We start from the raw sequence: 13,582 nt of genomic DNA, 5'->3' as shown, positions 1-13,582 counted from the left end.
CCTAGCCTAGCCACTCTCACGTCCTCATATGTGTCTCTCCTGAACAAACCTGTGCACAACTCTCATCTTAGAACCTTCTCCAGAAAGCCGTCATCAAGGAACACATTCAGTAATCAAGAGTGGGAGCCCTCGGTGTGGAGAAGACAGCATGCATGGAGACAGGGGAACAGAAGGAGGCAATGAGGATCCAGGAAGTCCACGAGAGGTCCCAGCGGACCAGCCCTGATGGCAGAACTCGGAATAAAGAACGTGACCAACGCCGTCAGGTGCAAAACCCACAAGATCAAAACCATCCGCCTGTGGGCAGTTCACACGCTGTGCGTTCCCTGTTCGATTTACTCTGCCACTGAACACCTGCCTGTGGGCCAGTGGACTCTAAAAAGCCAGGCAGGTAACTCAGCGAGGTCTTATGTTTTCTTACCCTGGTCACCAGGGACATCCTTGAGAACCTGGAAGCCAGGGATCACCCCGCCTCCCTACCCTCACCTTGGCCTAAGCCTATCCTTACTGCAAGGAGCTATGAGAGAGCTGCATCCTGTCCATGGGGGAAGGTGAGAGTCAGACAGAGACTATGTTTTCACCTCGGGCCTAGCACAGCCTCAGATTCAACAGAAATAAAGAGCCTGTTTTTTCCGTTCACTCTGTCACCAGATGGAGCAAGATCTCTTCATGGTGCTTGTGATGTGGGGAGGTTCTGGGGGGAGCGACCCCGGCTGCCTCTGCGAAGGTGCTGCACTAACTGGATTCCTGCTCTGCCTTCTGCTCCCCGTCCCACTGTCCTCTCTTCTCCTCTGACTCTCCTGCTTGATGCTTTTCTGGGACAGGAACGAGCTCACTTCCTTGGGCTCTGACCCAGTCTCCTCTCCACCCACCACCTTACCACCCCCCTCCCACCTCCCCCCGCCCGGGCCAGATCTCCAGAGTCTTTTGCCCTCTTCAGGGTCTCTGGGTTAACTTCATGCGCTCAGACATGGAAACAGATGAAGCTAAGGAAAGAGGAAAACTCTTTAAGAGAAAAGCCAGAACACCTGTCCGCACCTTGGAACGTGTGATGTTTAGTTAAGCCACCCAGTGGCTGACCAGAGGCTGAGTTCTCGCGCCTCATTAAAACAACAGCAACAACAGAAGACCATGTTAGAAGGCATACGAGTGAATTATAACATGAACTCACCAACTCACACTTTTAATAAAATGCATTGCACTCCTGCCATATGTATAGCATATAAGTATGTTTGGAAGGCAGGGGTGTCCTGAAGGAATAAGATACCATCCTTCATGTCCGGGAGCTTACAATATGATAAGAAAGTAAGGCTTGCACACAAATATCTATGATGTAAAGTGCAACGAGGTAAGGCCACTGAGAAAATTACCCCCGAATGCTCCAAGTGTTCAGAGTGGGGAACCTCACGGTAGAAACAAGAAGCCAAGGTTTCCTGAGCCATATAACTTTTTGAGATGAACTGCAATTGATGGAGAGAATTTGTTGTGAAAATAATTTTCAAATTAACTTGGATACATCTGCAAAATAAATTGGATAGCATTTTTTAGTTTATTATTTGACTGTGCCGGGTCATAGCTGAGTTGCAGCATGCAAACCCTTAATTGCAGCATGTGGGATCTAGTTCCCTGACCAGGGAATGAACCTGGGCCCTCTGCATTGGGACTGTGGAGTCTTAGCCACAGGACCACCATGGAAGTCCCTTGAATATCATTGTTTAAAAGATGATCAACAACAATTCTACTTGTTTTTTGAGAGTTATAGAGGGTAAGAAGTCAATATTCCCTTTTCATCCACCCCATTCCATCCCCCCAGATTAACTATTTTAACAATTTGGTGTGTATCAGCCCTCATCTTTAGGTGGAAATGATTTTCACAGAAAGAATAGGAAAAGGGTGTCACAGGTAAAGAATGGGAGTAAGAGAAAAGGCAAGTCATCTGCCTGGAGTGCTCAGCAAAAGCAGAAGAAGATGAGAGAGGACAGGGTGAGGGGAGTTGGACTCTTGGCACAGAGGTTCCCCTGTTTGGAATTCTGGACAATAGGCAATGTTAGATAAGAAATGGTGAAGAGGAATTAGGAATCTTTAACTGAAAGAGAAGATCTTAGGAGGCTCATGGCAGCAGCAATAATTCAATTATATAAAGTGCTCTCCTGTGGAAGACAGACAAGGCTTTTAATGTGAGAACCCATAGGTCATAATTTGGGTCAAAAACTAGACCCAAATTACAGTTACAGGAGCAAGATTTCAGCTCTGTGTAGGAAAAGACTTTCTAACAAGCAGACCTGTGCAGTGAGGGAATGGATGGCCCAGTGAGGAGTAAGTTCCTCCCCACGGAGATGCTCACTCCAGCAGAGACCCCATGGCCAGTCACTGCAGACGGAGGACTCAAGCACCAAGCAGACAGCTGGTATGAAAAACCTGTAGACTCTTTTCTAGTGTTAAGGTTCTATAGTAAAATGGGGAAGCATTTTAAGGATGTTCAAGGGAGGGGTTAAATAATTAGAGCTGTGCTATAGAAAAACTCATCTGGCAGAAACCTATAGGTTGGGTCAAAGAAGAAACCACCTTAAAACATGAGCATGAGGCTGAGGGAACAGCTCAGTCAAAAGCAATCAGGACTCTGGTTAAACATGGTGAATTAGACATCTTTGTTTATCTGTTTTCCCTTAAAAAAATCCAACGAAAATGATGGTAAATAGAGACTTCCCTGCCAGCTCAGAGGTTAAGACTCTGCACTTCCAAGGCAGGGCACGCAGGTTTAATCCCTGATCCCACATGCCATGTAGCATGGCCACCCCCCCTCCCCAATTTTTAAAATTGTTTCCATTTCTCATTCTATTCAAATGACCTCCCAGTTCTGGAATGTGTGTGTCCTAGCAAGGCATTTCTTTTGACAACTCTGCACCAATATGTACCTGAAAACACAGGATATGGTCTTGATTTCAACAATCCAAATCCTTGATGCTAAGGGCTAGGAAAGTGGATACGTTTTCCTTAGAAAGAAATCAAGTATTTTATATATGACCTCTGAGAATAACAACTTTAAATGAGATCAGCCACCTAACCCGTTAGAAATTCTGCAAAAGGCCAGTCTGTTTTATGAACCAATGTGTTAGCCATGCTCCTCTTTCTGCGATTACAGAGAGACTTAACACCCCTGAGCATTATTCTTTCTATCTGCAAAGCCCTTTTTGTCTACTGGTCCTTGATTATAAGCTCTGTACAGCCTAGGTTTGGATTATCAACCACCTAGGGTTGTGTTTATGAGGGCCTTGTGGAAGTAGTGGTAAGTTTCTACCCTCTATTTGCATTAGCCAGAGGAGAACTCAGGGAAACCGAATGACAGGCTTATGATGAAGGCTGTTATGAGAAATGCCCAAGAAACAGATGGGCATTTGAAGAGATTAGACATTTTGAAGCATCATTAACCCACCCTCAGCCTGTTTAACTTTTGACCCAGCTCTGGCACCTGACTTGCAAGAGGGCCATAGGCGTGAGACACCCCCCACCCTCCCACCTGGGTGGGAGCTGATAGAGGCAAGGCAGCTGCCATGGGCAACAAAGAAGCACACAGCCCCCTGAAGGACAATGAGGTGAGAAGCAGCTAGGAGGGTCCAAGGGACCAGGATGCCTGGCAGAGAAGAACTGCATCCTTGCCCCAACTCCATTATTCCTCTCCCAGCCTCTGCCAGCTATGCCTCCAGGGGCCAGGGGCTCACATGGTCCAGCTCCCTCCCTTCCCTTCCAGTTCCTCTCCTGGTTCCTTTCTCTGTCTCCTCTGTCCCCTGCTCTCCCAGTGGCCTTATGCTGTGCTCTATCCCAGCTGCCCTCAACAGCATTCAGTCTACATCCTCCAGGTCACACGTTTTCCTTGTACACTCGTTGCCAGAAAGTCTCGATTACATACTGACATAGAAGAAAGACACCAGTCTCCAGGAAGACTAGCGAATGTCTTTATTTCTATTTAATTGCTAAATTACTTCAGTTTTCATTTTCTTGGTCCTGATTCTGGTTCTTGCTTAAATATTAATTGGTAATGCTTGAAAATTTCATGGACGGAGGAGCCTGGTCGGCTACAGTCCATGGGGTCGCAAAGAGTCAGACACGACTGAGCAACTTCAATGTCAGTGTTCTTCAAATTGGGGCTTCCCTGGTAGCTCAGCTGGTAAAGAATCCACCTGCAATGCAGGAGATCCCAGTTCGATTCCTGGGTGGGGAAGATACCCTGGAGAAGGGATAGGTTACCCACTCCAAAATTCTTGGGCTTCCCTGGTGGTTCAGACAGTAAAGAATCTGCCCACAGTGTAAGAGATCTGAGTTCGATCCCTAGGTTGGGAAGATCACCTGGAGGAAGGCATAACAACCCACTCCAGTGTTCTTGCCTGGAGAATCCCATGGACAGAGGAGCCTGGCTGGTTGCAATCCATGGGGTCACAGAGAGTCAGACATGACTAAGGATACACACATGCTCTTCAAATCACTTTTTATATCTCCCTAGCAATTCACATCTGATGATTCCCATCATTCTAGAGCTAGGATAGAATCAAGGTTTTAAACATGAGGAATTTCTGTGGACTCTCACTAGCCACAAATATTTGGGATTTGGAGATTACAGCATGAGGGAGGGGGTTGCGTATCTCCTTCAGTGCAGGTATTCCACTGAATCCAGCCCTATGTCCCTTACAATTAGAACAGCCTTGCTTCGTCTAACTGAAATGTATCATGTTGTTGTGCCTGCCATCCCATGAGGAATTTCATCACAGCTCCTACCCCTCTGGGGAGTCTCTCGCAGCCCTTCAAAACAGCCATCATCCGATCTTCTCAAGCTGCAGGGGGAGGATCTGGGAGAGGGAGGAAGCATCCATCTGTTCTGATGGATGAGAATGCTGACATCAAGGGGGAGACAGCGCTTTGTCAGAGTCGTATACCTGAGGGCAAAGGCCAAGCACAGAGCCTAGAACCCTGACCCCCAATCCTGTGTGCCTCTGCGGTGCTGCTCTCCACCCCCTTCCTGAACTTCCACGCTGACCCCTGAGCCTTGCCATTCTCGATGGCATGTCTCTAAGCTACTTCCTCTGGGATCTCTGGCAGTGAGGTTTAGTGTTAGTTAGGGGGCTCCGTTTGTCTTTGATTCTAATCGTGAGCCCTGCCAGGGTCTCTCTTTTAACCAAGAGGCCTGCTTTCCTCCGCATCACTTATTGGCTGATTTCTGAGAAGGATAGAGTTGTATGTGTCATTAGAAGCTTATAGCTTCTTTTTCAAACTTATAACTTTTTATTTGTGTTGATGTTTAGCTGATTAACAATACTGTGATAGTTTCAGCTGCACAGAGAAGGGACACAGCCATACATATGCATGTATCCATTCTCCCCCAAACTCCTCTCCCATCCAGGCTGCCACATAGCATGGAGCAGAGTTCCCTGTGCTCTACGTAAGTCCTTGTTGGTTACCCATTTTTTAATATAGCAGTGTGTACATGACCTTCCCAAACTCCCTAATTATCCCTTCCCCACCCCGACAACCGTAAGTTCATTTTCTAAGTCAGAAGCAGCTTGTATCTTGACTTCCCGTCAGGATGATTTCTACTGGGAGCTGAAGAAAGATGATCCAGCCAGGGCTCCTCTGGGGTAGAAGACAGAGTCTCCCAAGTGCCTCTACGTTCCTTCTTTAAATTATATGGACTTTGAAATGAGTGATCTGTTTGTACCCTTGGACCAATTAGGCGATGAGAGCAAGAGTATCTGCAGTTCTTTGTTTCTTTGATGAGCTCCGCAAGGAAAAGGAAGTAGGCGTCTATGTGACCCACTATTCCCATGACCCGGAGAAGGTGAGTCGCTCACCCGGCTACCACTCTAGGCTTCTTGGAACGCTCTGATCCAAAGGACCTGGAACTAAGAATGCACGTGGGAGGTGCCCAATAAATATTTGATGAATGAATGAAAAAGAAGTTTTAATGCCCTAGTGTCTCTTCAGTATTTAGATTACCCTCACTCTGGACTTCCCAGGTGGCCCTATTAGTAAAGAATCTGCCTGCCGATGCAGGTGAAGCAAGAGACACGGGTTCGATCCCTGGGTCAGGAAGATCCCCTGGAGGAGGAAATGGTAACCCACTCTAGTATTCTTGCCTGGGAAAGCCCATGAACAGAGAGGAACCTGGTGGGCTACAGTCCATAGAGTTGCAACGAGTCAGACAGAACTGAGCACTTGCGCACACACACAAACACTGGACTAGAGGTTAAAAGAGGAAAGAAATTAAAAAGAGTTGGGCACTGAGGCAGAGGAAACCTGTGTCTAAACATGAGCTAGACATCACAGCCTTTCTTAATGCCCCAGGTTCTCCACGTGCAGCGACTTGGGAGATAATATTGGCAGACAGGAGAGAATGAAAACTTATTTCCAAGCTCCCCCAAACCACCGTAAGTGTTCCATCTCCATGATCCAGACATCTAGGCCTATTTTTGACCAAAGGAAAGAGACCAAAAATTTGGAAATCCAAATTTTTGCAGAACTGAAAAATGTGCTGTTTCACAGCTTTAACTAAACAACGCCAGCTTGATTATCAAATATTAGAATTGGGAGAAACGAGCATCGATGCAAGTAAAAGAATATTCTGCTGCTGATTTAAAGACAAGTGAATCGCTAAATATTTTTATTAGCAGCAAATTTGCTGCTTGCTGGAACTAATTTCACGCCCTGTAGATATGGTGCTTAAGTTGGAAATGGCGTTAAATTGCTCTCTCCTTGAGGCGGGTAAGGCTTCTGGTGGCAACAACCGCTAGATGGCACAGACCAGGTCGCTCCTCTAAGACAGGCAGCTTTGGAGCCAATCACAGGGGAGTCCACAGGAAGTTCCACCCTACGTGTCTCCTTCCCAAGAAATGTTTGTGTCTCAAATAGCCAAAACTTTAAAAAAGGAAGTTGTCTAGAAAGTGTCGCAGAGAGGAAGCCAGTTCTGACTCCATGTTGGAATAGTCCTTTGACTTGCTTTTCATTGCTTTTGTTATTATAATCATACTTAGTAGCTGATCTCAGAGAATCCTGCCCCTTAATACTAAAATGCCTTTGTTCAGAACCCTGTCTCCGCTGTGGAAGGCAGGAAGGAAGAAATTAACATATCCCCTGCCTGAGGCTTACCATTCTAGGAGACATTTGCAAGATTAATGGCCTTTTTACTTTGCTTCCTCACCTCCCACCATCTCTGATCTAGAAAAGAACCTGGTATTCAGACCCCATAAGATGGTTATTTTGAGGCGCTAGCCTGCCATCTCCTCTGTCAGCTGCTTTCTGAATAAAGTCTCTTTCTTGCCTCAACAGCTCATCTCTTGGATTCACTGGCCCGTGGTGTGGCGAGCAGAGTAAGCTTGGACTCGGTAACAAAAGGACCATTCCTCCTAAGGTTCTTGGATGTTCCACCTCAACCTTTTCTCTAAACTCATAGAACATTTTTAGTTAGTGCATCCAGTTGTCACTGAGTTGTAACTTAACAGGGTTTCTGGTGTGTCAGTCTTGTCACTTCAACTGAACCAGACAGCTCTGAGAATGGAAAGATCACATTCTACAGACAGAACTGGAACCAAAGTGAACAAATGGGTCCAACTTGCAGGTTAGGGAGCTAGAAAAGAAGAACTGAGGCAAAGATGGTAGTGCAAAGGGTAAGCCCAGGTCAGACCAAGGTGGAACAGAAGACGCAGAGGTCACGGCTGCTCTGGGGAAGTGGAAGCAAGTGAACAACAGGAGAGGAGGCTGGGCCAGCTTGGAGGGTCAAGGAATTGCTGTGGCTCAGACCAGAGCCAGAGGATACATGAAACAGTAAAGGTCAGAGCAAGCTGTGTGTGAACAAATAGAGCAGTAGAATACAGAACACCAATGCCTAAGGAAAACAGGAGGGAGGGGCAAGAAGCCCAAAGGTCAAAGCAACAATGAGGGAAGGAGGAGAAGCTGAAGACGTAGGAGCAGACCACACGAAAAGGAGGGAAGGGAGAGGGACTGACTGGGAGTTTGGAGAATGGCACCCCACTCCAGTACTCTTGCCTGGAAAGTCCCATGGACGGAGGAGCCTGGTAGGCTGCAGTCCATGGGGTCGCTAAGAGTCGGACACGACTGAGCGACTTCACTTTCACTTTTCACTTTCATGCATTGGAGAAGGAAATGGCAACCCACTCCAGTGTTCTTGCCTGGAGAATCCCAGGGACAGGGGAGCCTGGCGGGCTGCTGTCTATGGGGTCGCACAGAGTCAGACATGACTGAAGCGACTTAGCAGCAGACACAAACTATTACGAATGGATCAACAACAAGGTCCTGCTGTAGTTAGTTGTTCAGTCATGCCTGACTCTTTGGGATCCATGGACTATCACCTTGCCAGGCTCCTCTGTCCATGGAATTCTCCAGGCAAAAACAATGGAGTGAGTAGCCATCCCCTTCTGCAGGGAATCTTCTCGATCCAGAGATGGAACCTGGGTCTCCTTCATTGCAGGCAGATGCTTTGCCATCTGAGCCACAGGAAACTATTCTCAATAACCTGTGATGGACCATAATGGAAAAAAAAATGTTTTAAGAATGTACATATGTATATAACTGAGTCACTTTGCTGTACAGCAGAGATCGGCATAACATTATAAGTCAACTATACTTCAATAAAAAAATTAAAATTAAACACGCACACCCACAGTTTGAGGTGCTCATTAAACAGATCCTTAATAATTGGTTAATACCAGAGCCAACATGAGTTCACTAAGAATAAGTGTTGCCAAACTGAACTCATTTCCTATACAGTAGAGTTAATGACCTTGATACATCAGATCATGTTGCTCAGAGACTTCTGATATAGCTAAAACTCTTCACCTGCAAGATAAAGCCTGAATTCGTTAATCTGGCGTTCAAGACTCTTGGCACTCTGTCTCATTTCCTGCCACTCATGTCCCTGAACCTGCACTCCACCTGTATTAGAAGCCCTGCTGTTTCTGACGGAGAAGGCAATGGCACCCCACTCCAGCACTCTTGCCTGGAAAATCCCATGGACAGAGGAGCCTGGTGGGCCGCAGTCCATGGGGTCGCTAAGAGTCGGACACGACTGAGTGACTTCACTTTCACTTTTTACTTTCATGCATTGGAGAAGGAAATGGCAACCCATTCCAGTGTTCTTGCCTGGAGAATCTCAGGGACGGGGGAGCCTCATAGGCTGCCGTCTATGGGGTTGCACAGAGTCAGACACGACTGAAGCGACTTAGCAGCAGCAGCAGCAGCAGCTGTTTCTGAACCAGAGACATTCACTCTTCCATATTCTGTTTCTTCAGTCTGGAATATCTTTCCATATTCATTCTCCGCTTATGTTAAAATGTCATTTCTCATGTGAAGACCTTCTTTTTCCTTTTTCCCCTATGAAGAAGTAATCTACTTTTTCTCTGGGTTCTCTGTATATTTTATTCTGCTAATATATAAAATGATATGATCTACGTGGGACTTCCCAGGTGGCACCAGTGATACAGAACCCACCTGCCAATGCAGGAGATGTAAGAGACTTGGGGTTCAATCCCTGGGTCAGGAAGATCCCCCGGAGGAGGAAATGGCAACCAACCTACTTTAGTATCCTTGCCTGGGAAATCCCAGGGACAGAGGAGCCTGGCAAGCTACAGTCCATGGGGCCACAGAGTCATATATGACTGAAGCAACTTAGCACACTCGCATATGATGTACATGGCATAGTATCTATTACAGAAAAAACATTAAAAAATATATATCTCTAATAAAAATTTGAGGTAACACATATTTAATTATAGGGCTTCCCTAGTGGCTCAGTAGTAAAGAATCTGTCTGCCAAGCAGGAAACACAGGTTCAATCCCTGTGTTTGGGGTCACGAAGATCCCCTGGAGAAGGAAATGGTGACCCACTCCTATATTCTTGCCTGGGAAATCCCATGGACAGAGGATCCTGGTGGACTACAGTCCATGGGGTTGCAAAGGAGTTGGACTTGATTTAGCAACTAAAAAACAACAAATATTTAATTGTACACATATCGATTTGGATGAACGTCACCTCCATAAGCTTTTTAAGACATAAGTGATGTCATGATCATTTTTGTGTTCTCAGTACCTACCACAGAACCTAGTAGATCAGAGGTCAACAATAAAAATTTATTGATTTGAATGGGAGGAAATGCCAAATACAGTGTATCAAGTTATCACAAGAATAATGTTGTAAAATGGGTCACTGGGCAAAACTGAAGCTGTCTGAGCACGGATCCAGACTGGAAGGAGGTCTCCAATGATACTAAATTCTGTCCTAGACAGAATTTTTATTAGTGACCTGGATGAAAACATATAACAAATGTTTATCAAATGTGCAGAGAGGCCAACTAATATCATAGGAAAAGAAAATTGAAGGCTTAAAAAATGAATCTAGGGACTTCCCTGGTGCTTCAGTGGTCGAGAATCTGCCTGCCAATGCAGAGGGCACAGGTTCAACCCCTGGTCTGGGAACTAAGATCCCTCATGCCTCAGGGCAACTAAGCCCCTGTACCACAACTCCTGAAGCCTGAGCACGCTGAAGCCCATGCTCTGCTACAAGAGAGGTGTCTGCAATGAGAAGCCTGCACACAGCAACTAGAGAGCAGTCCCCATTCACTACAACTAGAGAAAGCCTGTGCACAGTGATAAATAAACAAAATACTTTAAAAATGAATCTAATAGGCTGGAATCTCATAGTCCAGAAAACTAACAAAGTAACATTTAGATAAATGTAAAGTTCTATATTTAGATTTCAGAAATAAATCACACATATTGAGCACGGGTGAAGAATTTACTTGGCAGTAATTAAGGTGCAGAAGAGTGAGAAGCTTTGGTTAATCAAAAGCTTTAAACGCAAACAGTGAGATGTGGCCAGTAACAGACTAAGGCCACGAGAGTCCCTGATGGTCCCAGTGCATCCCTGATGGTCCCAGTGCATCCAGCTCAAGCCGCAATCTCATTGCCATACTCCACGCCTTTGGGGTTTATTTGAAGTATTATGAGCAATTCTAGTGCCAGATTCTGAAAGGTGCTTTAATACACCACAGTTCATCCAAATAGGTGTGACCAGGAGGGTAAGGGAGTCCAGAATCGATGAAATAAACAAAGGACGAGGGAGCTCTGTGTGTACTTAACTTGGAAAACTGAAAAGGGAAGGAAGGTTTCATTGTATCTTCAAATATTTTTCAAGTGGCCTTTTATGTGTTGCTACAAATGGCAAAGCTTAAACAGAATGAGTAGGAAATATGAGGATGCAGTTTGACCCAATTTAAGAACTTTCTCAGGTTTATAGCCATCCAACAATGAAGCGGGCAGCTTTGGGAGGTTGAGAGCTCCTTAATCCTGAATATATTCAAGCAGAGGCCAGAGAACCAGATAAATATCTACAAGAGATTTATGAAGAGTATAAATATATATACACACATATATATACACACAGGCTTCCCAGGTGGCTCAGTGGTAAAGAATCCACCTCCCAATGCAAGAGATGCAAGTTGGATCCCTGGGTTGGGCAGATCCCCTGGAGGAGGGCATGGCAATCCACTCAATATTCTTGCCTAGAGAATCCCACGGACAGAGGAGCCTGGCGAGCTACAGTCCATGGGGTCACAAAGAGTCAGACACGATTGAAGAGACTTAGCAGGCACACGCACACATACCCTCTTACACTATTCAGAAAACAGAGGTGTAAAAATAAAGCCTAAGGTCACATAAACCAGCCACTCCCCATTGATCAGAACTCTAGTTTTTCAAGCAATGATGAGCATAATCAACGTTCAATTCCCTGTCACCAGCCTTTTCCTCTTTTTCAGAATTAGACCCTAGAACATCTTCCCAGCACGAGAAATCTTTTCAACTATCAAATAAGCCAAGTGAAATACAGTCTTCTCACGGTTGAGGACCCTAAAACATTTCATTTGATACTTAATGGTAAAGCTGACCAAGTTCTTCCTTATTTGGGCAAAACAGCTTCTTGCAGAGAATAGACAAAAATGCCTGCCTCCCAGCTGTTGAGCCAACAGGTTGAAATTTCTCTGAAGAACACTCTGGCTTGTAAGAACTGGCAAACCAAAATCAGAAATCAACAGCATGTTGCTTGTCTCTTCCATGTCTGAGTCCCGTCAAAGAGGATTTCTTCCCCTTTCTCCAAACCCAGGAAGACAGGGGCTTTTACAAGACACAATGCTGCAATAATTCTGAAGCAAGCCGTCCAGGTTTGCTTTCCGTTCTATTGTCTTATCCTGTCAGCTCCCTCATCTCCCAGAATCCAGGCTTAATAATTTACAGCGGAAAGACATTTAATAAATAAACGGCCAGATTGGAGCTGTCAGCTCCACACAATGGGGCTGTTTGCATCTTCCGCTCGCTCGACATCAGCACCGCTCTCCCGGTTTGCTTCAGCTGAAAAAATCCCCTTTGCTATTTTCATAAAATTAGTTCCTCTGCAGTTTCTATTAATCAGAACACTCTTTGGAGAAAATTACACTGGGATTTCATCACCCTCTGAGTTCAACCGTTATGTGAATCTGATGAATTTTTATCACCTATATAAGTGACAGAAGAGGTAAAACACACGCGCACACACACACACACACACACACACACACACACACACACAACTTGGGTGGGCTGATGTAAGTGAGCAAAGAGCTCTTCCCTCATACCATCTAAGGTCTTACAAACCTGAGAACCTAGATCAAGTCTCCCCAACCACTCATCTGAGCAGCTTTCTCCCCAGAACACATCCCCTTATATATATCTAAAATTCCAAATCTTCCTGGGGTTATGAACTCTTAACATCTTATGAAAGCTAAGGACAGTACTCCCTAGAAAAGCCCACATATGTACATATACACTAACCCTCGCCCTTTGATGGGTTTGTGGACACCTACTGCCCCTATCCACACATATGGTCCATCCATGGGCTCCGGGGCAAAAACTGTGTCCCGTGACTTTCTAGCTGTCTCCATCTCCCTTAAGAACCTAGACCGGAATAGAAAGTCAGCCATCTCTGATCCTTTGTTGAAAGAGAAAAAAAACAAACAAACATAAAATTGAGAAAGTTTTTCATGATGGCCATAAACTTTTTGAGAAATGAGAAGCATGGAACACAGAAGACAGCTCATATTGGCTGAAATAGTGAAAGTCCAGTTATCCATAAATTGATTGTGGTGCACTATATTTCTTTGATGAGACAAGAGAACCAAATTAGGAAGGTTTTTGAACACTCCTTGTCTCCAGACTACAGAACATCACTCCTATCCTAAGATAAGCATCATATGAGAAAAGACACAACACAAATGAAAAAAACAAAAATGTAGACCAATGAAACCACAGTTCTATTAATAATACTGGTTCTGTCCATTGACTGTGTTTTTAGGAAGAAGCAACTTGCCTTTATCAATGTAAGACTTTGAAAGTCTGTTTCAGCTCCAACATTCCATGGAAAGGGATTCATTAGAGATCTGTAAGATAGTAAGAATCAAAACTTTTCCTAAGGGCCCAATAGTAAATATTTCAGTCCTGTGGGCTTAACAATCTCTGCATTAGCTACTCAACTCCGTTGTTGTCAATGAAA

This window comes from Capra hircus, chromosome 29 (genome assembly GCF_001704415.2).
Source record: "Capra hircus breed San Clemente chromosome 29, ASM170441v1, whole genome shotgun sequence".
In the NCBI taxonomy this organism is placed as follows: domain Eukaryota; kingdom Metazoa; phylum Chordata; class Mammalia; order Artiodactyla; family Bovidae; genus Capra; species Capra hircus.
Note: the sequence above shows the minus strand (reverse complement) of the source record.